Raw genomic sequence first — 25,962 nt, 5'->3', positions numbered from 1 at the left:
ATTTCATTCGTGCAATCAGACAGGTTAGAATTGGAGTCGTTGACCACGAATTGACAGAACAAAGCGAGGCGATGCGTGACTTGAGAAAATAAAAAGTGAAAAAATATCAGCGTGTGTGAAGTATATGAGTCGATGAGATATTTTACGTAATAGGATTCAATTTCGGCGATATTGTTGATATAAAACGTATCCGCTCACGCAACGGAAACTTTAACGCACGCGACTCGGTGGTTGAATTTATCGTTTCGACTGTTTCTTTTTTTATTTTGCCCGTTTCCCCTGGCGAACAACGAAAAGCGCCGAGGTGGTGAGGCACGTTTAAAACATCAAAACTTCGTTATTTTCGTTTGCAATATCATTAATCGCTCTTTCGTGTAGTGAAATGAGCGCGCGTTTTGAAAAGGATTTTCATGTATGACATTTGCGTGCTGTCATTGTTCACAGTTACGGGTTTTTAAAATTGTAACGCGGCGGACTCTCACTTTCACGGTCTGATAATCGATATAAAAACTCTACAAACATAAAAATTAAGTATCAGAATATGCTGATGATTAATAGGAAATGCTAGCTTTAGTATTCCAGTATCTGCGACGCGACGTTCGCATAAAAACGTTATAAATATGTGAACAATGTACTTTGTAAAGAATTCTCCTTGTTACGGCTTAATCTAAAGCTCGTAGCTCTGTTTGTGAAACAATAAAAAGTGCTTTTAAAAACGAGACCAGTCATTTGAAAACCTTAACTGGCGCAGTCGGGACGGATTTGGGGTAGTTTTCGGTCAAAGCAACGTCATCGGGACGATTTGATCGCGAAACATTCAATCCTTAGATTCCAAAACGAACCAGTGATAGATTGTCTGACAAACCCAACGTGATTGAGTTCGACTGAGGGTAATGAAGGCAAAAAATCACCCTCGCAAGCAGTGCTATGCAACGAATATTCCAATAGGAAGAATAGGCTGACGACTAAGAGAAATCAAGGTTAGTGCCCAAAATTCCTTTTGTTCTCCCTTCATCTTCCCTGATTAGGACGGTGGAAATAATTTTAGGATTCTTAGTTTTAAGTACAATTTTAAGAAATTTAAAAATCAATTAAATTTATAAATGAAGATAATGAATTCTAATCAATCGTCAAATTCAGGTGTAAATTACACTTTGCTAAAAATGTTTATAGATAGTGTTCTGCCATATAATGGTGATCCCAAAACTTTAAATAGTTTTCTATCAGCTGAAGATTTCCTTTTTGATACATAAGGCCAAGGAAACGACGAAATTTTAAAACAATATTTGTTAAGGACTATAAGAATGAAACTTGTTGATCGCGCACAAGTTGTAGTAGGCTGTAGAATGGAGTTAGTAACGTGGGACAATATTAAGTAGCTTTGTTAAATTGTTTTGGCGATAGGCGAAACTTAGAATGTTTAGAACAGGATTTGTTTATGACCACCTCCTTTAAAAATGAACATCCCTTAGATTTTGGAAAAAGATTACAAGTTTTAAGAAGTGTTCTTGATCAAAAAATTAATACATTTTCTGCCGATACTATGGACACAATGCAAGCAAAGTAATTCATTTACGTCAATACGATCAAATTTGTTTAAGGACGTTTATTAGAGGATTACCAGGACAATTACAAAGTATTATAAGACTAAAAAATCCAAGCTGTATAGAACTAGCTATGACACCAATTATTGAATATGAAAATTTTCAATATACACAAAATATCTTCAGAACTCCAATTCAATCAAAAGTTTTGCCTAATACTTCTACCGAACCCGTTAAACAATTTTCGCAAAATCCAAATTATTTTAGCATCCAAAATTTTAATTATGTACATCCGATTCGCCCCACAAATTATTTTCAAAACAACAATCACCATAACCAAAATTTTAGAATTAGGCATGATCAAAATCAGTTTACTTCTCAAACTAATAATTTTCCCAGAGGTCCAATTAATATGCCTCAACCACGCGAAATTCCAAGAAATTTTCCTACAAATATGCAAGTTTTTGGCCCACTTATTATTTAAACCGACAGGTCAGGTACCTAACAATAAACTCGAACCTATGTCAACCAGAACAAACTATACTATACCACGTCAAAATAATCAAATTAACCATTTCAAACCTACTGGTCCTAGAAATTTTATTTCGCAAAAATTATACCAAATCGACGAAAGTAACGCGGTACAAACAGATGAAACATCTGCGGTATTTCAAAATGAAAATATTAACGAAGAGGAATACTCTGAGATCGAATTTTCAATTCAAATTGAATATTCTCTAACACTCAAAATTTTGAACAACACCCTCCAATCGAAAATGAAATCTCTCAAAATTTTATAATAACGAGCCAATGCGACTCAACGAAATGACACGAGAAATGTACAGCGAAATTAATAATAGTTTACCAGATTAAAGAACCCGCAATTAAACTTTTAATTGATACTGGTTGTTTTCACTCAATTGTTCGACCTTCCCTTGCAGAAAAAAATTATTATCAAAAAATATATCATTTCCCAACTATTATTACGACAGGAACTGGTGAAAAGGAAACTATTTAAAGCAGATATTCGGGTTTTCCCAGAATTAAAGGCTAATACCACTCTATCTTTTATTCTTTTTGACTTTCATAAATTTTTTTGGTGGCATAATAGAATTAGACGACCTAAAACGTTTTAATTTTTCTATCGATCTTGTTAATAAACAATTAAAGAATAATAAAACTAATATACAAATTTTATTTAGACAACCACAAAACGAAATATATTATATTACTGTGAACACAAACGAAATTGTTACCGTAAGAATTCCAGTGACACAAAACAATGATGTTATTATTCCCGAGCAAGTCATTGAAAGTCTCTATTTTGCAGAAAGACTTAGTACTGCAAAAAACGGTTTTGCGCAAACAGGTGATAATGGAAGTTTTTAATTACACTGAGAAAAATATAACGTTAAATTTCCCACAACCTCTAAATGTTTTATCTTTTACGGACTCTCATAAAGAAAATTTAGAATACATCTTACCAAAACATAAAGAACAATTTAGTAAATTTGACATTTCCAAAATATTTCGTTGCGGACGTTTAAATTCTGAAGAAAAATCTGCTATAATAAGGCTTTTTAAAGAATATGACGCTATTTTCGATCATGAAAGCAAAAAATTAACATTCACCAATAAAATCAGACATTGTATAAGAACGGACGAATTGCCTGTATACACTAAGTCATATAGATACCCCTTTATCCATAAAGAAGAGGTTCAACGTCAGATTAACAAAATGTTAGACGACGGAATCATTAGATATAGTCAAAGCCCCTGGAGCAGCCCCAATTAGGTAGTCTCCAAGAAACTTGACACCAGCGGCAAGCAGAAATGAAGGATTGTTTGTGACTTTCCCAAGGTAAATGAGGAAACCATAGACGACCGCTATCCATTGCCTAATATAAATTGGGACGGTGTAATTATTTTTCAACTATCGATCTTTCATCTGGTTTTCATCAGATCGAAATGGATCCGGAATCAATTGAAAAAACAGCTTTTAGTGTTGAGAATGGTCATTTTGAGTTTGTTAGAATGCCTTTTGCGTGATGTACAGGGAAAGGTTTGCCTCTTATATATGGATGACATCATAGTATTTTCGTCATCCTTAGAAGAACACATCAAACATCTTAAACTTGTTTTTCAAAAACTACAACAACAAGCTAGACTAAAAATTCAACTAGATAAAACGGAATTCCTACGAACCGAATTGGAATTTTTGAGTCACATAATAACAAAAAACGGAATTAAACCGAATCCCAAGAAAATTATTGCAATCCAGAAATTTTCTGTACCGAAAACAGCAAAAGACAAAAAATCGTTTCTAGGTCTTCTAGGATACTATAGAAGATTTATTAGTGGATTTGCAAAACTCACCAAGTCATTCACAAATTGTCTAAAGAAAGGAGCGACCATCGAACACACGCCAGAATTTCTAGAAGCATTCGATCTTTGTAAAAATATCTTGTGCAATGATCCAATACTTCAATATCATAGATTTCGAAAAACCTTTTGTATTGATAGGAGCGGTTCTCAGCCAAGGAAAAATTGGTACTGATTTTCTCATAGTCTTTGCCTCTAGGACATTGAATCCGGCTGAAAGCAATTACTCAACCATAGAGAAAGAATTATTGGCAATCGTTTGGTCAACAAAATATTTATGACCATATTTATTTGGCCGAAAATTTGTAATAGTTACCGATCACAAACCTCTACAATACTTGTTGAATATGAAAGACCCAAATTCGAGATTGCTAAGATGACGACTAAAACTGGAAGAGTTTAATTACACAGTTCCTTACAAGAAGGGCAAACAGAACACCAATGCTGACGCCCTGTCACGCATCGAACTAAATATGATAGATAAGGAGTCACCAAACAGCAAAACTAAACCCCGAAGAAAATCTGTTATTATAGATCAGGATATTGGGAATAAGATTATCACAAAAAATAAAAAAATTATTTACAAATCTCAGATCCAAAAAATTGAAGTTATCCCAATCAAAACACTACTTCTCCCCTTCCGCTTAGGAAATGCTTAAATAATTCAACATCAACATACATTTTTGCATTTTGTAAAAACATGTCGACTTTTTAATCAACTACGTAATTTAGAGTACGCTTACGCTGTAATCTCAAAATCATTAAACCATACAAATAAACATAATTATCAGAATGTGCACTATATTAATTGAAATAATTTACTTAATAATGTTCACACAAGTAAAATTCAAACTTGGTAATATAAAACCTAATAACCGTACAAAAAGAGGTTTAATAAATGCTGTAGGAAAATTATCGAAATGGCTTTTTGGCACTCTCGATTCAGAGGATGGACAAAAATATGATAGAATTATCACAGAACTTGTACGTAGTAAACATTCATCTGACATCCAGTTAAAAAAGCAAACCTCGTTGATAAAACAGCTGATTGACAACTATAATGACACTATAATACTTCTACAGAAATATGAAGAAACTATTTAAAACCATATAGACATTTTTGAATATAATTCAAATAAAACTATTACTGACATTACTACTTTTATTAAAGGTCAAAATACACTAATGCAAATAATTCTAAATTGCCAAAGTTTTATAACATTTTTGGATAATTTAGAAAATGCCATTACATCCTGCAGTAATATTGGCGGCTGAATTAGAACAAATAATTTTTAAATTGACTATTCTCTATGGTGATGATCAAATTCTAATTTTTGAAAATCAAACTAATTATTGTCAGTTAGCAAACTTACAAGTTAAATTTGCAAAAGATAAAATAATTTTTGCCGTCCATATTCCGAATTTTCTTAAAGAAATTTTTGAAATATTCCTCCTATTCCCAGTACCCTTAAATCGCTCCTTAATTGTACCTAATTTATCCTACCTAATATTGGGCACTGACATGCAACAATATCAAGAATCAATCTGCCCACTCATTGAAGACACCTACGTTTGCCAAAATCAATTTATCCAGCCCATCGGTGATTGTGTGACAACCCTTATTAAATTGCCGCGTAGTCAATGTAAATGTTTCAACGCATCTAATATGAACAATCACCAGTTTTGATAATACCATAGGAACAGAAACGTAAATTACAAATGAATTGTCGAAATAAAGAAATAGCTTTTATTGAAGAAACCTGCCTAATCAATGTTCCATATAATTGCGGTATAAGTACCCAAAATACTGAGCTTTGGAATAAAGAAGAACTCACTGCCATCCATTAAAATTGAAAATATGGAACATCACGATGTGAAGTACCAGCCATTCCAACTACAATCGATTGATCTCAATACGATCAAAAAACTACGAGAAGCTGCGAAATCATCGATACCCGACATTGGTTATGAAATTCATCCAGGTACTTGGAGTCTCGCCACTTCAACAGGAATGATGTTTTTATTTTAATTTTGCTAATAGTTATAGCATGGAAAATGTGCAAGAGCCGTTTGCTGCAAGATTCCAAGAAAACCAAGATCGACCAGTCTTCCGAAAACAACCCTTCGTCCCTGTTGTTTTCCACTACGGAGGGAGGAATTATGGGACAGATTATGCTGATAACTAACAGCTTGGTATTCCCAGTATTTGCGACGCGACGTTCGCATAAAAAGGTTATAAATATGTGAACAATGTACTTTGTAAAGAATTTTCCTTGTTAGGGCTTAATCTAAAGCTTAAAGAAAATTTTGTTTTTGTACAGACTTGGATATAGTCAGTGGCAACATTATCGCCCGTCTGTATCTTTGCCTTTTATACATCTTGTTGCAACAAAACAGTGAATTCCTGATTAATTTCAATGTATAATTATTTACTCTTTTATCTGTTTTATCCATGGTCATTGCAATTTGTTTGGTATATCTGTATTGCATAGAAAAAATATTCTGTATACCACGCACTTGTCTTAAATTAGTTTTAAGTATTTATTTTAATGTAAGCACTATTTAGCTTCTACAATTTTTAAAAAAAAACTTCAGCTGTTGATAGTAACATCGAAATAGCTAGTTCTAACTACTGTACACATCTTTCCTTGCCTTTCATTTTGATGCGGAACAAGAGACTTGCCAATTCCTTTGATTAAATGTTGTCCTGTACTATTTTTTTGTCTAATGAAAATTGCCATAATAAAGAACAGAAAAAGACATGGGACCAACAATGTCTTTAGTCCAATGATAGCTGTACCTAAAAGTTTGTCTAGGTCGATAGTTCATAGATTGAAAAAAAAACAAAGAGTACTGTCCAGAACTTCATTTGGGGGATTGTAATTCTTTTGTAGGGTTACTGCATCTACCAGAACTAAACTAGTAACTTGAACTAACCAATTTTAAATAATTTCTAAAAATAAATTTAACAAGTCAACAAGAAACAATATTTTTTTCTGGAGTTAAACAGTTTATGAATTTAAAATTTACATATACTATTCTATGCAATACGTATAGTAGTATGGAGGCTCCAAAAAATGTGGGCTCGGGAAACGGAGAGCCTAAGGAATTAAAAAATGTATATTGTAAATCGGCCAATGCTGAAAATTATTTATTATTTCCGAGTTTGTAAAATGGCCAGAAGGATTTTCGCATTTTGATTTTTAAAATCCAGGACCTGCAAAATTATCTGATAATAACTATTGACTGATTTAAATCTGAGACCAAATGGATTTTTTGTTTAATGTTCTTCGCTTTATCTAAGAAGGGAAATGGATGGGGGTTTTCTAACATTATCCGAAATCAAGGTCTATAACTCCAAAAATTGCTTAAGGCATTTTAATAAACTTTTAGTAGTCAAAAAGAGTTTTTCTTATCAATCATGCTGTGAGTCAGGCGATTACCACAGTTTAACCTGTCCGCAGATGACCTTTTTTGACATAATCGCAATCATTTGAAGAAGCAGATATATAAAGCTTGACTTTTCTTCTTCCTTGTATTTTTTAAAGCACAAGATGTTTGCAAAAGTCTAAATAACTGGAGTTCCGAATCTATAATGAAATATATAGCACACCTTTTGAAATTCCAAACTTGATTGTGTTCTGACAACGCCATATTTTTCTCACAAAGATTTTTAATCAAAAATATACTATGTTTCGTCCAAAAAAAAATAGTTCGCATAAACGTATCTGGAAATGTTTAGTTACCAAAATACAGGTGTACGAAGTGAAAAAAAGAAGGGGTAATGCGAAAATCCTTACGTCATCGGCTGCATGCCTGGAATAAAACTAATGGAGGTCATTTTCATCAGTTTTTATTCATGATTGTTTTTATTTTAGCTCGAAAACAAGACAAGATTCGCAAACAACTCAAAAGTAAAAAAAAATGTATTTTTAGTGGCTTGTTCAAAGTAAATAACAAAAATTGCAAAAAAGTCAAACTTCACAATTTCAACTTAGTTGAAGCATAAATGACGTTGCTAAATTTCAGCTAAATTTAACACCCCGTTGGAAACATTTTCTGGACTTATGTGAAATTTTTTTCTTTTATTTTTTGGGTATCGATCTCCAGTCGATCGTTGAAGAATGTTTTGGTTAGTTAGTTTTAATTAGTTATAATATGAAAATTAATTTATGTCACGGCTTGTAAATGTGGATTATTTCTCAGCTATATAAGTGCAACGAGATCGTCAAAATTCCGCTCGCTGTCGATCCGCTTACGTCTGCGCTTTGCTTAGGTTTGAATCATTCGCCAATTAGCGACGCATTCTCTCGCAATAACTTTCATCTGCCCCCGGATCCATTAATTAATTAGAATTTTGCGGTGGTTGGGTAATAACTACCTCGTATCAGGCTACGCCGCATTAATCATATACACATGTAAGGCATAACGCAGAAAATTAATTAACTCCTACCCCTTCAACGTGATTAAAATGTCCCTACCGTCAAAGCCAAATTTTTACGCGGGCGCAAGTTCAACAGTTTCGGACCCACGTTTAATTTGGTTAATGATAGATCTCGAAATTAAAAAATGTTTCGACGCCTTCACGGTCCCATTGAAATGTATACAAAAAGATAACTTTGATTTGTATTCGATGAAATGTGCGAAGTTCTTAATAAATTGTCAAGCTCTCATAATATGCGTTGGCGTAAGAAATTTCGACATATTCCTTTTTACGTCGTTTCTAATTCTATATTTAGGTTAATAAATAGATTCAGAATCTTCATGGTTTAGCAGCAACTGCTGCAATTCAACTGGAGAGTTGCTCCGGGAATGAGGCAGGCGAGGCTTATGATGGATGGGCCCGCCCTCCCTCGGACCAGGGAGCTGCTTAGACTGACCAGAAGGGAGTGTAGAGCACTAACAGGGGCCTACACAGGACATTGCAGGCTTAGGAGGCATCTTTGCTTGCTAGGCAGTGGAGACGACCCGGAGTGTAGGTGGTGCATGGAAGGGGAGGAGACCCCGTTTCATCTGCTCACCGAGTGCCCTGCCTTGACATGGGCAAAATTGGGAGTCTTCGGAACGGCCCTGATCGATCCGGACTCAGTGCACGGTATTGGGCTAAAGGAGTTGCTGACCTTCTATAGGAAGGGCGGCATTCTGGACGCGCTCTAGAGCGGTCTGGGGGCACAACGGGCCCATCTGGTGGCCTAAGTGCTTGGACGCCCGCGAGGGCGCCCTCCTTTAATACCAATACCAATAATACCAATAGCAGCAACTGCTGCAATTCAACTAAACTTAATAAAAATGTTTAAATTTTACATCATTTTTAAAAGACATAATGCTTAATGGAATGTTCTTTTCCGCCTTTTGTATTTCTAAAATATTAGATATTTCGGTCGAAAAATTTTTGCCTCTTTTGGTTTAATTTTTATGAATCATGCAAACATTTTCTTTTAATTTCTTTGCAATTGCAATTATAATTAACTCACCCTTTTTTTCAATTGATACGATATAGAGAGATATAATTTAAATTAAGCAAGACGTTGCCACGTTCAAGTTGATGCGCCAAAGCTGCTCGGAAATATTTAAAGCGGTTATTCTCCAGATACTTCTAATATTCCGTCCACTCGCCCTCTGGGAGCAATAATGGCACATCCGCAAAATAATAGTTCCGTGAAAATCAGTGATTTAGGAAAATAAAAACTGAAATATTGAGGTAACTCATATCAACTCTAATACTTATTACAAAATTTGTAGTGATATGTCTTTATAATTATATATTGATTTTTATTATTCTTTTTTTTTTAACAAAAAATATGTTTTGAGGTTCTTTTTTAAATGTTTTTAAATGTTATTTCGTGATTAAGTTTTTTTTGCAAATATCAATTTCACAAAAGCGCAATATTTTGATTAAAAAATTCTCAATAAAACAGTGGATCCAAGTTTTAACATCGTTTAATTATAAAAAATACTTATAAAGGTTCATTTGCGAGATAGGTAGATAGTACTAAAATAAAAAAACCAAACTGGATGTTAATAAAACACTAAAAAATGTGCATTTATAAACTTTCGCATATAAAGAATAAGTACAAAAAATATCTAAAAGCTATAACTAAAAAACAACCGACGTATAGTTTTAGTAGTGGGTATTATTTCTAAAATAAAAGAAACAACTATCAGTTAAGTAGTCTTTTGACACGTAAACGATAAAAAACAACTGACCTATAGTTGTTGGTAGAGAGCTACTGTTGTTAAAATTGTAAGAAACAAGAAAATAAACAAAAAGTACTATTTTCTTAGCACATGTCAGGCTATTATAAAAGTGACTGTAACATTTTTTAATAGCATTCTTTTTAGCAAAGCCATTAAGTCATTAAACTTTTTCTTTGGAATTGGTATAACATCTCCATAAGCACGGTCTAGATTCACATTTTCAAATGCCTCTGTAGACAGTTTCAATAAAAGATGTTTTCTAGAAAAATGTGACAGGAGCATCTCTTGCCACTTTAAAAACACACGCGTCATTTATTTTGACAAATCAGTTTGAGGTACTGGTTTTGTAAAACCAAAAAGATCATCGTAACTCACCTAACACCTACAATTAACTAAAAATAGCTATAGTTTGACATGTGTCATTATTGCCCTCAGTAAACCAAATGTGATCTGTCTGCTGTGCTTGTAACTTTTTCTTTTAATGTGCCCGAAAACGCCTAAAAGAGCAGTCAAAAAAATTGTTCTTTTATTATATCGGAAACTATTTTAGATGAATGACAGTTAGACCACAAATAATGATTGCGTCATCAAAGTTACTGCTGACGATTTTTAATTTAAATAGGGAACTCTGGTATAGCAATATTAAAATCTCTATTTTTGTGGCTGAACATGTGATGGGATTTGAATTGAAATTGAACCCTAAAAAAAATTAGGATTGTTAAATTCTCCGGCCAAGGTATATTTTAATTTAGTAGTTAAAAACTGCAGGTTCCGCTGAAGTAACTATTTCTCGCTCGTTACCCTTTATTTTTGTATGCACATATGTTTTTTTCCGGTCGTCTGGGTTTGATAATTACGTAAACGTACGTATATGGCGGTGGCGCGGTGGCGCGGTAGCCGGTAGATAATTTTTCCCCGTTTCGCCTATTGGAAAACTGCCGCCCGGCAAAATGGCCCAATGTTAAAAATTGCACGTAATTAAACAAAATTTAAATAACGCTCGGATAACTCTCGACCGTACAATCATTATTATGTTCAATATCGTACTGTTCGAATATGAATTTTTGATTCCGCCTGAATAATTGAACGCTTGTCAAAAATAAATCGCAACATTTTGACCATGATATATAACACAGGATAACGAAAATGGGCCCACCATTTGTTTAATAAAACGGTAATAGTCTGCGTTCTTGTATTGATTTTGACGTATTCGTTTATTCGACTTATGACCATACGATTGAAACACGTTTCCGGGAATACGTGGCTTAAATCTGTATATCTCTTGTTTGCCACGCTAACCAACAGAACGTGATCGCATGGAACTCTGTGTGATTGGAGGTCTTTGTAAATGTCCACAATGTAACAAATCCAATAAGATAAATTCATCATACATGTTTCTCAAAGTTACGGCAATTATTTCTAAAACCAGTGCGAGAGGAAGGAGAGAGATCACCTGCATGGAAGTACCACAATATAAACGTTGTATAGTTATTAAAAGATGGCTTATGAAATGTACGTCTCGGTGTCCAACAACTAAGGTCTCGCAGAAATTTTACTTTAGATTTGGTTTATTTCGACCCCACCATTTCCATTACTATATGGTCACTATGCGGTAAATAAAAAAAGGTATGATCAACTTTTTCTACTCTTGTTCCATAATATACTATTGTTGCTGTCACAATGATTATTGGACAACGATATTGGGGTAGGTATGATTTTTTTTCATCGCAATATTTACTGAAACCCAACCTTGCAGTATAAAGGAACAAAAATTAAAAAAAAAACAGTAACTGTAACTTCAAGTTAACATACACTATATATAGTTGCCAGCAACTACAGTGGGTACACTTAAATTTCGTTCAAAGCAACGTAAATGGACCTCGATCCAGCAAATAAATATATCATGAATACAGAAAAAATACCGAGGACATTGTCCAACCGTATTGATGGCAAAACTTTACAGGAACGGACAATTCCGACCTGTGATGGTTCTTGCTATTGTTTTATCTATGTTTAACTGCTCAAACGTGCAAGTATATTAATTTTTGTGCATAGTTTGACTTAATACAGCATATTTCCTACAAAATTAAATTCTTAATGTGCGCCAATTATAATGTTTTCATATTTTGAAGGACATCTGAATGGGCGGAATTTATTTAGACAAAATAGATCATACACTAGAAATAAAGAAACATATCCCACAAGTTCAAAAATGTTAGGGCAAGGGACATAAATAAATACTTTGCTTCGCGATTGCATAATAACGTAAACGTTCCATGAGCTAGTAAACTTAAAATATCATAGATAAACTAGGTCATGGTTTCCAGAATAAAATGTTCAATAGGTGCCGATTCCATCACTGTTTTGGTGCTATTAAATTATCATCTCTTTTTTGTGTTACAAATACCACCCATTAAATGCTTCTGTCTGTTTTTGTCAATGTTTGTTTTTTTTATGTTGTTCCTTTTTTAATAAATATTTTATTAGGAACATTCTTTATAACTTTTAATAAAAGCTATTATTATTATTATTATTATTATTATTATTAGTAATATTGGTATTATTATAAACTTGCTCATAAGTGAAGTGAAGAAGAACACGAAAGACACGTACACTCTTTAAAAAGGTACCTAACAAAAACGGACCGCTGTAACTAACAATCAATTAGTAGAAATGAATTCTAGTTAAGACCCTAAGTATTATGTGAACTTTAATATTTCCTCAAAAACTGAGATACTACAAAATATTTTCATCTAAATAATATTTAGAACGCTAGGGCTTCTTGACGAATCAAACTTCTAACTGACTAAAATGGCGTTTATCCATCTTGTTGCATAATTCATGGCAGTCATTTGTATGTAGATGCGAAATTGTTTAATATGAAGCATCTTCGGTTTACAGCAGAAATTTTGTTTACTGCAAAATGATTTAAATGTAATAACAGACAACACTATTAAACAAATAGCACAATAAAACCATTGCCTTTATTGTAAACGTTTAGTCTAGAGCAGATTGCTCTGATATTTTGTGTTGTGAACTGTTAACATTTACAAAAAATATAGCTTCTTTTATTAAGTAACCGATTGTACATGTATCTGGTACAGTATCAAAATTACGCAATATAGGAAGTCTACCAACAGTTCATGCCTTCTTTAAACTTAAACTTAAACCTGTTAGAAAATATATTCCCTTCGCCTATATATTTTTGTTCTAAAAATAACGGAATCTAGCGACAATAGTGTGGACGATTAAATTGCATTTAAGTAAGCGGGAAAAAATAGAGCCTAATAAATATTCTTATTGTCATCAACTGTCCTTTGCCTGTGCTAGCATTGCTAATTTTTGTGTTTTGTTTTTTCGATAAGAAAGGTGTTATCATCGCTAATCGTTGATTGAAATATGTCATCCATTCTAAGAGAGATTCACAATTACACAATAGGATTTGGAAAAGTCAAAAACTATGCTTTAAACCAGAAACCTTTTTTTGCCTTTATTGATAGCTCTTCCAACAATAAAAATATTAGTCATCATTTTTCTTGATAGTATCATTCAAAACATTGTTTTCTAAACGGACTACCGATTAGCACTGTATATTTGTAGTGAACAGTCTTTGATTCGATGACGATTAAATCAGTAGTTAAGACCGCAGGCGAACTGTATGTGCATGGGCACCTTTAGGGCAATAATATTAATCATGGTTGGCTTGTACCTGTGTCCCTGGAGTACAGGATCGTTGTTAAATATCTAAGCGACCCATTGTCGCTTAGCAGAAGAAAAACCCGTAATTTACTGACATTTTGTTAGTCCGAAAGCAAACAATCGTGCATCGTGCACAAACGACGGCCAGTGCGGAATAATTTGAACGGAGAGCGGCATATATCATAGCCGCGCAACTACAAATAATAAACATTTAAATGGAAATAAAGCGTGGACTTTTATTGTCCAAACGATTCAAATGGAAGGACTGTGCAGTTAGAGTGTAATTAAATGCAAACATTGTTATTCGGTTCGGACGCGTTTATATACGAAGCTCTAAAACCGACCAAACTAAGCGACGCCCGCCGCCGTCGCCATGTTGCGACAATCCGGTTTGATACGTTTGCAAAACGACAGGGGTAACTATTGTTGTTTTACAAATTTTTGGCTGTTGTTGGAAATCGGTAGATGATTTTTCAAGGTCCTTGACCCTAACGTGAAATATCGTTGCAACACGGTAGTAAAGTTCACTCATACATACATACCGTTTTTAAAACCTTTTATGGTTTTGACTTCCGAATGAATTGAAGACCCGGCTGTTGTAAAGCGGAAGGGACCATTCTTATCAGCATGTGTACCACAAGTCACGACCGTATTTAAGAGTAGGAAAATTTTGTTTTATTGAACTGTTATATTACTTCATATTATTGTCCTTTTTATAAATCTTCCTAAAACAATCCCTACTTGAGGTAGCTCGATTTGAAGTTGCCAATTAGGTAGGTGATCCCTTATATTTAAAACATATTAGAAAGCTTATAATGAAGCCAAAATGTTTATAATGGGTGTTTTCTCAATTTGCTATTGGGTGATTTGTGGGGGTTGGTGAAATTGGACTATGCTGTCAGTTTCATGAAACAGTATTTTCTTAACCGTCGAAGTTATAGAGTTAATTCTATTATCTTGTGTTTTTAATTAATAATTACCAACTTACTGTTGTTAAATTGTTTTTCAAGACTCAGTACGTTAGACTCAGCATTGAGGTACCATATACATTTTAGTTACAATTTATTTCTTACCAAATACTAACATTATGCAATTTTGTTGGTCACTTGCGATGTCGAGCGACGAAGTTGAGAGTGTAATTATTGAGATTGCGATTATAATTTTAAATGTGTTTCTGTTTCTGAAATCGACAGCTTGAGAAAGTGAGGCCATAAAATCAAAGTTTGAGATGACTAAAATATAATGTCAGCTACCATTCTGCACAAGCGGAAAATATATCGAATTCATCGTCGACTAAAGAAATACATATTTGGCTTGAAAATGATATGTATTTTGAAAATTCACACAAAGAGGCAGTTATCGGAATTTCTTAAAAAGGGAGCGTTTAATAAGAAGTATAATGTGGGCAATTTGGCCATGGAGCGGGGATTCAAAGTTGTTCGTCTTCCACCATATCATTTTAATCCGAGAGAACTGATATGGGAAAATTTGAAACCTAGTTTAAGAAGAAACAAAACGTCGCCGAACTTTAGTGCTGGGGCAATAGAATTAGTTAGAAGTGAAATAGAAAAAATATCTGCTTCTAGTATAGAGCATGTCATCGGGGAAGAAAATGTTCCAGAATTAATTATTGATGTGGGGAACGAGTCCAGTGACGATAGTGATAATTTTGATGCAGAATATCATTGTATATAATATTATATATATATATATATATATATATATATATATATATATATATATATATATATATATATATATATATATATATATATATATATATATATATATATATATATATATATATATATATATATATATATATATATATATATATATATATATATATGTATATATATATATGATGACACTATATTCCGGGATATCATCCGTTCGCTCGTTGAACTCCGACTGGAATCCTGCATCCGACTGGAATCCTGCAAATCTTGCATCCGACTGGAATCCTGCAGACGTTTCGCCAAAATCTCACTTGGCATCTTCAATGCTCGCGCTCCGAAAACACTTCGAACACTATATATATATATATATATATATATATATATATATATATATATATATATATATATATATATATATATATATATATATATATATATAATATGGTATATAATGAACATTTTAAATTAAGAATGGATGGAATCTCACCGTTTAAACTCTACACAAGTCGATCAGCTTTCAGCATTTCTATGCACGAAGTACCGAAGTGCGCTTTTGGAACGTCATTGTGGAATTGTGAATCTATTAATTAAGAGAAATCCAAGCGACGTAAGCGTGCCGTTAGACCTTCCTAAAAATTTACGAAAGATAAATACCGGATTATGTCGTAAAGACCGTATATCGTCGGGCGAACTGTAACACGGATGTATACCTGGTGGCCTACTACTATGTGTCTCTATTCTAAAATTTCTTCACGTGTGAAGTGTCACTTTAAAACGTCGGCTTCTTTCAAGTACCGTTTCTAGTATTTTAGTCCCGGATCGAGAACAACCCGATGCTTTTGGTATATTTAAAGCGCACCCTTGTTGTATTCTGAAGTTCGTGGAAATAAATAAAACATAAACCTTTGCAACATCTTTATAAACTTCTCCGTGTGCTTGTTATTTATTTATTTTATTTTATTGCAAAACTTAATAATTCAGGATAATGATGTAGAATGAAAACGTGAACGGTATAAATTATTGTTAATACAAAAATACTGTAGGGAAACAACACAATCTTAAATCTAATTGACATATTCATAAATTTAAACGCATCTAAATAAGGCAACTTGTTATCCGTCATTAATGTTTTCTATATAAAAAATATTTAATGTTTTGAACTTAAAATGTTTAACACTCCGTGACACGTTATTACGCTTGCTACACACTATTCAAAACATTTTTCCGACCTAAGCTGGTAAAGGATTTTATACAGTAAAAAGTTTACACACACCTTGATCCCGAATAGGGAACTACAAAGTTTAACTTTAATAGCAAAAAAGGCCCGTCAATTACTTAATAAACAAGTTTATCCAGAACAATTTGGCCGGCATCTCTCCTTCGAATTTCAAATTATAATATATATAATGTCTAATCTCTCTAACAGTGTATGGGTGACCTACTTCAAATGAGATTGACTTTATGAAAAGCCTTTGAACAACTTTAAGCGAATTTTTGTGGGAATGTTCCCAAATAACAGAACCATATTCCATCCTGGACCGAACCAAAGCAAAAACAAGTAATTTTAGCGCTTCAATTGTTCAAAGTTTACCATTATTTATTAAACTTGTTGCTTAATATACTGTATTTTTATCGACTTTAACGAAAACTGACATGAGCTTGCTTAGTTTCAATCTCACCGCCAGAATGTTAATATTCAGATATTCAAAATTGAAATATTTATTTTAATAGGAAACACGAAATTACTATTACCATTTGAAGAGCTTTTTATATGGCATACTCTGAATGTTCTCTTAAGTCTTATATCTCGTTTTTTGAGTTTTTTGAAGCAGTTAATATTTCGGAGCATCTGGATAGTAACCCGCACCTTAACAATTGTATACAGTTCGGTGACTCATATTAGTATATGTATAGCACATCTATCTGTCTGAAAGATCAATAGATTTATTTTAATTTTTTAATTCCGGCCTACTTATTGGTGCTATTTTGTTCTAAAATATTTTCAAGCCTTTAATGGCCCTTTTTAATTGGAACGAGGCCACAATCTATTTAGTTTAAATGAAACCCCCTATACAGTGTGTCCAAGATAAGGATGCACAGCATGGGGATCTCGGAAACTATAAGAGATACAGTGTCGGTTAAATTAGACAAAAGTTGCGCATTTTGATACCGAACAAGATCCCGTTTTACAAATTTGAAAATTCCAAGCCGTTCCGGAAATATCCGAGAAAAACCGAAATATTGCGATTTCGTTTTTATTATTTTTTAAAGCTATTTGAAAAGATATGAAAAAACGGAAAACACTTTTCCATTGGCACTTTTTAATCTCTCCAAATTGACGTTAACAAATTTTCATTACAGCGTTTCGATTCCATGGAACCACCATCAACTTTGATTTTTCTTATGGGACGGAAAAAAGTACACACAGTATTAGGTTGTGCTTTTCATTGCGAATTCAACGATGTACGATACAATACGGTTACTTATGTTTTTATCCAGAAAAATGGCTTTTTAATACATTTCTAGTATTTTATTGTAGTAGGCCATGAGATCCGAACGATGAAAGGCAAAAGAAAATGGTTGACAAGTTCGAGTTAATGTGTTTATTTATTTACTAACTCTAACTGTTCATTTAACATAACAACTAAATCCAACAAGTTAATGAAAAACAAATTCTATAACAAATGTTCGAATAAATGACCTCCATTTTCTAGGCATAAGTACGCCCGTCTCACGGTAGACTCCAAAACACGACTTAACATTTCAGGAGTAATTTTATTAAACGCTGCTCGTACTGATTGACGTAATTGTTCCTCGTTGTCAAAACATTCTTTGAATACCTCATTTTTTATGTAGCCCCATAAGAAAAAGTCCAAGGGAGTTAAGTCCGGGGACCTTGGAGGCCAGGAGTGTTTCACTGTAAGTCCCAATGTATTTTCCATCAAACCGTTCAGTTAAATATTGGCGAACTTCTCTGGAGTTATGGGCTGGGGCACCATCTTGTTGGAACCAGCAGCCTTGCACAGCGCCTAGCGGTAAATCATCTAAGGCATCTTCTAAATCGTGCCTCAAGATGTCAAGGTACCGCTCGGAAGTTAAGGAATTATTATAGAAAATAGGGCCTATAATCTTGCTACCAAAAATCCCACACCAAATATTAAACCCAAAGCGAACTTGATGTCTGGATAGTCTATTAACACGTGGATTTTGTTGCGACCAATAGTGTGTATTGCGCCTGTTATAAATACCGTTATTGGTCACCATACTTTCATCAGACCAAATCACTTTATATGGAAAATTAAAACTCTCATCACACATCCTGGTATACCACTCACAAAAATGTCTACGTCGTTCGTCGTCACCCGGTTTTAATCCTTGACATATTCTGAATTTGTAAGGCTTAAATTCATTTTTCCTTAAAATAAACTGAGCTGTAGATTTAGCTACCCCATTCTGGTCTTCAATTTCTCTGGTAGAAGTTTGTGGATTTTCGATAACAGATTGTAGAACAATGTATTGGTTTTCTTCATTGGAAGGTTTTTGTCGGGATAATGCAGGCTTCTTAAATGATCCATATTCTTTCAGATTAAATAACAAACGCCGAAAAATACTCTTGTCAGGTTGTCTCCGCTCTGGGTATTTGTTAGAATACATACGCTCGGCTTGCACACAATTTCTTTGGCATCAGATGTAGCAAGACAGCATATCACATTTTTCTTCGTTTGTAAAATTACCTCCCTCCATTGTAGAACAAAATAAATTAGAAAAAGACAACAACAATAAAAATACAAAAACAATAACTAAAGGAATAAACTTATGATCGACTGATAACAAAGACAAATAACATTAATGTGTCATTGAAATTGACTGGATGTCATTTTGTCATGGCCTACTCCATTTAAATGCTGAAATGTATTAAAAATCCATTTTTCTGGATAAAAACATAAGTAACCATATTGTATCGTACATCGTTGAATTCGCAATGAAAAGCACAACCTAATACTGTGTGTACTTTTTTTCCGTCCCATAAGAAAAATCAAAGTTGATGGTGGTTCCATGGAATCGAAACGCTGTAATGAAAATTTGTGAACGTCAATTTGGAGAGATTAAAAAGTGCCAATGGAAAAGTGTTTTCCGTTTTTTCATATCTTTTCAAATAGCTTTAAAAAATAATAAAAACGAAATCGCACTATTTCGGTTTTTCTAGGATATTTCCGGAACGGCTTGGAATTTTCAAATTTGTAAAACGGGATCTTGTTCGGTATCAAAATGCGCAACTTTTGTCTAATTTAACCGACACTGTATCTCTTATAGTTTCCGAGATCCCCATGCTGTGCATCCTTATCTTGGACACACTGTATAGTAGACTTATATGGTGAGAGAACTTCTGAAATGAATATCACTTCTTATATGGTATATGAGGTAGAATAAATTTCGGTGAATTATTCCCTACAAGAATTTGCTAGCCTCCTCAACAAAGTTTTGGTTTTAAAGTTTTTTAAATTAAATAAAAATAAGTAAACACGAAGTTGTTTTAAATATTGCATTAAATTAACATCCAAACAACTATTTGAAACCTCTTAACATTATGCAGAATGATTTTTTCGTTTTGAATGTTGTACTACAAGTACGTCTGCATGCGGGTCTCTACCGGAAAACAGTGAAACATCGATGGATGGATGGATGGATGGATGCACTGATAAAAGAACACAAAATGTAATTTATGTAACCAATTGATAGTGAGAGTTTCCATTTCAGTTCCCTTTGATAAATTGACTTGGTAATTTTCATTGTAATATATATGCCATTTCAAAACTGTAACAACCAAACTACATTCTTCAATTTACTCTAAATATCAAACGTCAAATTCTTCGTTTTCAAACTTATATTTTTATACATCTGAATCATTCAACTTAGAATGTAATATTCAATATTCAAATCTATTTCTCCGAGTACATTTAACTTAAATATTCATTTAAGTAAAAAAAAATAAATAAATAAAAATATTTTACTTTGAAGATATTTTGAAATTGGGATACCCAGAAAGGACAATGACTTGAAGCATACTGCCTAAACGACTGAAAATGCCAGTGTAATTAATTTTGAGTCCCAAAAACGACCATAGATATTTCGTCACACCTACCTAACGCATTTTCACACTTTTTGTCTTGCTTGGTTTTTGTCTCCGAGGTCTTATATTTAGGCAGTGCCGTAGCAATAGCCGAGGAGACACGCATACGCTGATATCATTGGCCTCATCATCGGCGACTTCGTTTCCGCGAGATATAAAAAGGAACATGGAATAGCAATTAAGTTTGATAAAATTATCCAATTTTTGGGAATAGCCTAACTATGCTGGCAGAATTTCAAAAATTATATGTCTTGTGTTTGGATTTTTTCCTTCTATAGTGTGTTTTTTTTTTGGTATTTGATTTATTAGCATCACACTGAAGGCAGTGCTTTTCCGAGAGCCCCTAAACATTTAGGAAGAGAAGAAAAAAATAGCGAATAAATCTGTATCATTCTCATAGTAGCTGCAAACATAACCGGCTATCATTACTCAGAAATATTCAGAACAAAAAGTAAATATTTCTAAGTGTATTGTTATTAATAATTTGGTGTTTTTATATGCGTCTATAGTCCGATACGATTAATGGCTTGGCAACTATTATATCTTTGATATTGTCGAAGTTGTGAGCCAACCACAATTGAACATTAGAAAATTGAAATGGTTAAATTAATATATAAACGATCTAATATAAGTCGGTCAAATTAAGTTTAAAAATCATGTCCCGACACTGACAGATAAATTAAAAACGCTATATAATGCCAGTTGGTAGGGATTTACTGCTTTATTTCGTCTAAACGAATATCTAGGCGAGGTCCCACGTAGACGGTTTTTTTTTATGGTTTGGAGAATCCGTTGGTGAAGTCGAGCGTAAATAGACGATAAAACAGATTTCTGAAATTAATAAGCTTCATCCTGCTCGGTTTTTTAAATCCAATAAAACGAGCGACTGTTCGTGCATTAAATAACCTGAATTCGTCGCATATTTCGTTTTTGTTTCCACTTTTCTCATTCTCAATTTTACCCTTGATCTGTCGCTGCTTCAAGAGAGATTTAAGGAAAAAACAGCGAAATACGATGCGTAGGAAGGCAATTTAAAGTTTGATATAGGTCCTTCGAAAGAGATCAAAAGTGATCTGATTTCCATCAGTATTCGGCGCTTTTTTATCGAAAATCGTGTTTCTAGAACAGCCGTTAGTGTCTTATGAATTTTTATTATTTATTAACTCCTTTAGTTTATCAGGTTTAAGTTACGATATAGGTTATTGTAAAAAAATTGTTTTAAGACTTAGATTATCACGTGCTAAACAGGGTTGCATTTGGTGCGGATAACAGATTAGCAGTGACGTCAACGTCTGCAGTCCCAAACTTCGACAACCAATGTTGTAAACCATAAGTAAACCTGCGGTATCTGTGCTAGCATGGTTTTTTATGGACTTGGTTAATTGAATGGACCCTATTACGTCAAAAAGTACATACCCTGCATTTAACATTCGGTAATTACAATAAATCATCAAGATACTTAGCTTTAGATATTATTGGTGTTGGTATATTAAGTTTTTTAATATGTATTATTTATTTTTTAAAAAATAATACATTTTTTCTACTCGCTTCTGTAAAATACCTAATTATACACCGATCTAGCGTGCGGGAAGCATCACTTTACCACGTCAGACTCAAAAGCCATTTTTGCATAATGTTATTTACCTATCACTTTAAACATTAAAAAATCTATATTCCATTTTTAAAAAACACTTTGTATCATTGAAAGTAATTTAGCAACCGCAACGTTTTTTGAAATACATCCTCTTTCAGTTTTCGCTACCCCTCTTCTGTCTACCGGTCATACGTTTTCGATTAATAAATATGTCAGTATTTTCAATGAGTGCCCAAAGAGTAAAAAACATCTAGAGAAATAAGAAATTACCAAAGCCAAAAAATTTTATGAACCAACATTAATTCTTAAGAACATAAACTCTAGCTCTCTGGCTCGGTCTCTGGTTAAGCCCGGTTATGAAGTTTTATATTATATTTACAACATATTTAGTTCGTTTTTCAGATGTCGTGTAAATCCGACGGATCACGTCAATTTGTATCGGTGGTTTCCAGTTGAGGGTTTTGTATGTGTGAATTTTTTTTTATAGGTCTGATGAAGCCCTTGTGGACGACACACGTGTAACGTTTTAAGAATAATATTAGACCCTGACCTGTGGGTTTGTGTGAATCTTTAGATTTGTGAAACCAGGTCTTATTTTAATTATTTGTTTGGTTTCGCCTTTAGATTAATATTTCAAACATTAAACTTGGTAGATACAAAAGACATTGCTAGCAGTAAACCGGAAATCTCAAACGTTTCGAGACCGAATCGACGGCATATTCCGCCTTTTGAAACCGCTGCAAGTAATCTAATCAGACGAGATTGCCAACCAACCGTCTCTCATAAAAGACAAGTTCCTGTCTGTGTACAGCTTCGGGAACCGGGAAGAAAAATAAACTGAAATGCCACAAAGCTTTGTCAAAACTGCGCCGCTGTTATTAAACATGGCGTAAGAAGCTTACCGAGATGAAACAATCTTGTTAGAGCGGAGCTCTCGTGTGTTTTCATCTAAGATTATTTGCAGTAAATTGGGGTATTGTTGCTAATGAGGAACGCGAAGCGCAGCTACATAATTCCGATGCCTCGGTGGATGCTACCAGGCTAATTGGGTCAATTGGTTTTTTTTGGGCAGATAAATGGCGCTTTGAATTCGCGCCGCACGCGAGTAGGTGTCATTTTTTCCGCGCGAAATGGATCAGAATGGGAGTGATTCCGGAAATGAAACGGCGCGTCAGCCCGACTTCTTGCGTAACGGCTCATCGATTTCCAATTTTTCATGTTTTATGGAGTCGTTTCGTTGATAAATGAATATTGACGGGCGTTGCTTTTTAAATTGTATACGGTGTTCAGGAGAAATAGCCTACGGTAACGCCTTTGATCGTTCAGAAGTGGGATTCGTTTTTTGAAGGAAAGTGGGTGCTATAAAACCTATATACGTGATGAGGAATATTTGGTGTGTATCTATATCTAGGAGTAATCAACTATAAATTTTGATGAAATATCTATAATCTATAATGATGCAAGTATGTTTGTTAGTATTTCGAAAAGTGACCGCAAACTATCAGATTGTGACTTGTGATTGTGATTTCGCCTCAAACCTTCCATCCATAAGAAAGTCCCCTAATCTAGTGTACAATACTTGCTGGGGATATTTGTTATCTTTTTTAAAGCCTAATTTTATAAAAAAATCGTCTATGAACCTACTCCAAGCTATGAATATGACATAAACATAATAGATAAAGTTACGGGCAATAAAACTCAGGTATTGAAGGACACGGACTCTCAAAAGTTTTGGTAACAATATGATTCTCTAATCTTATTAATGTACACTAAGAATAAAGAAAGAAGAAAAAAGGACATTAAATAAATACAATAAATTCATACATTCATACATTTTTATTCTAAATGTCTAAATCTATTCTCTTTCACAATCAGAGTCCTTATTTTGAGATTAATTCTAATAGGATTTATGTTGTTTTGTATAAAAATGTCCAAGTCCTCCATTTTTATAATGTGCTGTACTGAATTTTTCCAGCTCTCAACTGGTATGTTATTAATTACATTTTTTATCAAATTTTTAACACTGGAACTTAAAGTAGAAGTAACATTTTATAGCACATATCCTGTTTTTTAATTGCATATGAATTTAGGACTTCGAAAAGTTGCGCTTTTTTTTAACTGAATTCAAAATAAATATCATTTTCGAAAAAATATTCCTGGATTTCAGTTTTTGATGAGGCTGGTGCCTTGGGTAGCAGATGGCTATGGTAGCTTGCGTTATCCATGACCATAACACTGTTATTGGAAATATTCCATGATTCCATTACTACTTGCCTTTCACTTTGTATTGCAAAGCCTAAAGTTTTTCAACTTGACAACACTAGTTGCTCAATCCCTCGTAAGGCACAAACATACGCTTGAAATCAAAAACATATAAATATTTAATTTAACTTAAACTTTTGTCTACATTGTCATTCATTACATAATGAAATATATTGTAGTAATGCTTTCTGTAATAGGTAAGAATATTTATAAACATCAAAACCCAATCGATTAACTAGGCACAAATCTGACACAACGTTAAAATTGTTCTAAAGCCAGGAACAATAATTCAAATGTACTCAAAAGCTCTAGATATGGTCTGTTCATATATATAAGACAGTGACCAATTGCTTTTGGGATTATCCAAGGGTGGTCATTAACATACAATGCAACAAGATTATTACCTAAAATTTCGGAGTTTAAAGTCAGGTAAAACTGTGGTCCGTAATAGAAAATAATCTTATACCTACCTGTGTTCAATATTCTTTGGTTTGGTATACTACTTAGTTTAAGTTGATTAGTAATCATTCTTATTTTGTGTGTAGTACAGCGTGTGTTGAATCGTGTGCGAATTATGCAAAATATGTGCGAGTTTAGTGTATCTCATGAGATGCTCCCGCCAAAATGAAGAAAACACTATTCTAGCGAGACTAAGCAAGTTATAAACAATGTTTATTTGACTCTCATTGAACGTGGTGCCAGCAAGCAAGCATCTTTAGAAGAAAGGGTCACATTGACGAAAATTCCAACATCAACTGTGTGGAAAATTGTGAATAATCCCATTTCAGCGAGGAAAAAAATAGCGATGCTGACATTTTCTCTAGTGTAGATGACAGTGATCAAGATATAATATGGCGTAAAATTTATCAGTTATACGAGGAACAAAGCTTGCCTACATTAGATATCTTAATTAGGAGGCTTGAAAAAGATGAAACCGGTGTTAAATGTGGCAGTGTATTCAGCACATGCGTTTTAGATTTTTAAAAAATGACAAAAGACAAGTTTTAATGGAATCTTTTAGAATTCGGAAATGGCGACTGGGCTATCTAGAAAAAATTAGGATTTACAGAGAACAACAAAGGCCAATTATTTACTTGGAGAAAACCTGGTTCGACACTTATAATACCCCGGAAAAGGGTTGGATTGACTCAACTGATAAGTGTAAAATAAACGCGCCATCAAAAAGAGATAAAAGAATAACTATTTTGCATGCTGACTCTAAAGATGGTTGGATTTCAAATGGATTTTCTCTGTCTGCGAAAAATATTAAATATTCTTCTCTGGATTACCATGAAGACACCACCGCTGATTTATTTGAAAGTTGGTTTAAAGACAAGCTAGTTCCAAACATTCCTCCCATATAGCATAATTGTAATGGACCCTTTCCTCATGTGACACAAAAGTAACAATCCAAAACTACATGTATAATAACGACATTACGAAGATTACACCAAAAAGCAATTAATTGAGGTT

Source organism: Cylas formicarius, unplaced genomic scaffold (genome assembly GCF_029955315.1).
Source record: "Cylas formicarius isolate icCylForm1 unplaced genomic scaffold, icCylForm1.1 PGA_scaffold_4__25_contigs__length_36172078, whole genome shotgun sequence".
Lineage (NCBI taxonomy): Eukaryota > Metazoa > Arthropoda > Insecta > Coleoptera > Brentidae > Cylas > Cylas formicarius.
The sequence above is the reverse complement of the archived record's forward strand: the minus strand, read 5'-3'. Positions refer to the sequence as shown.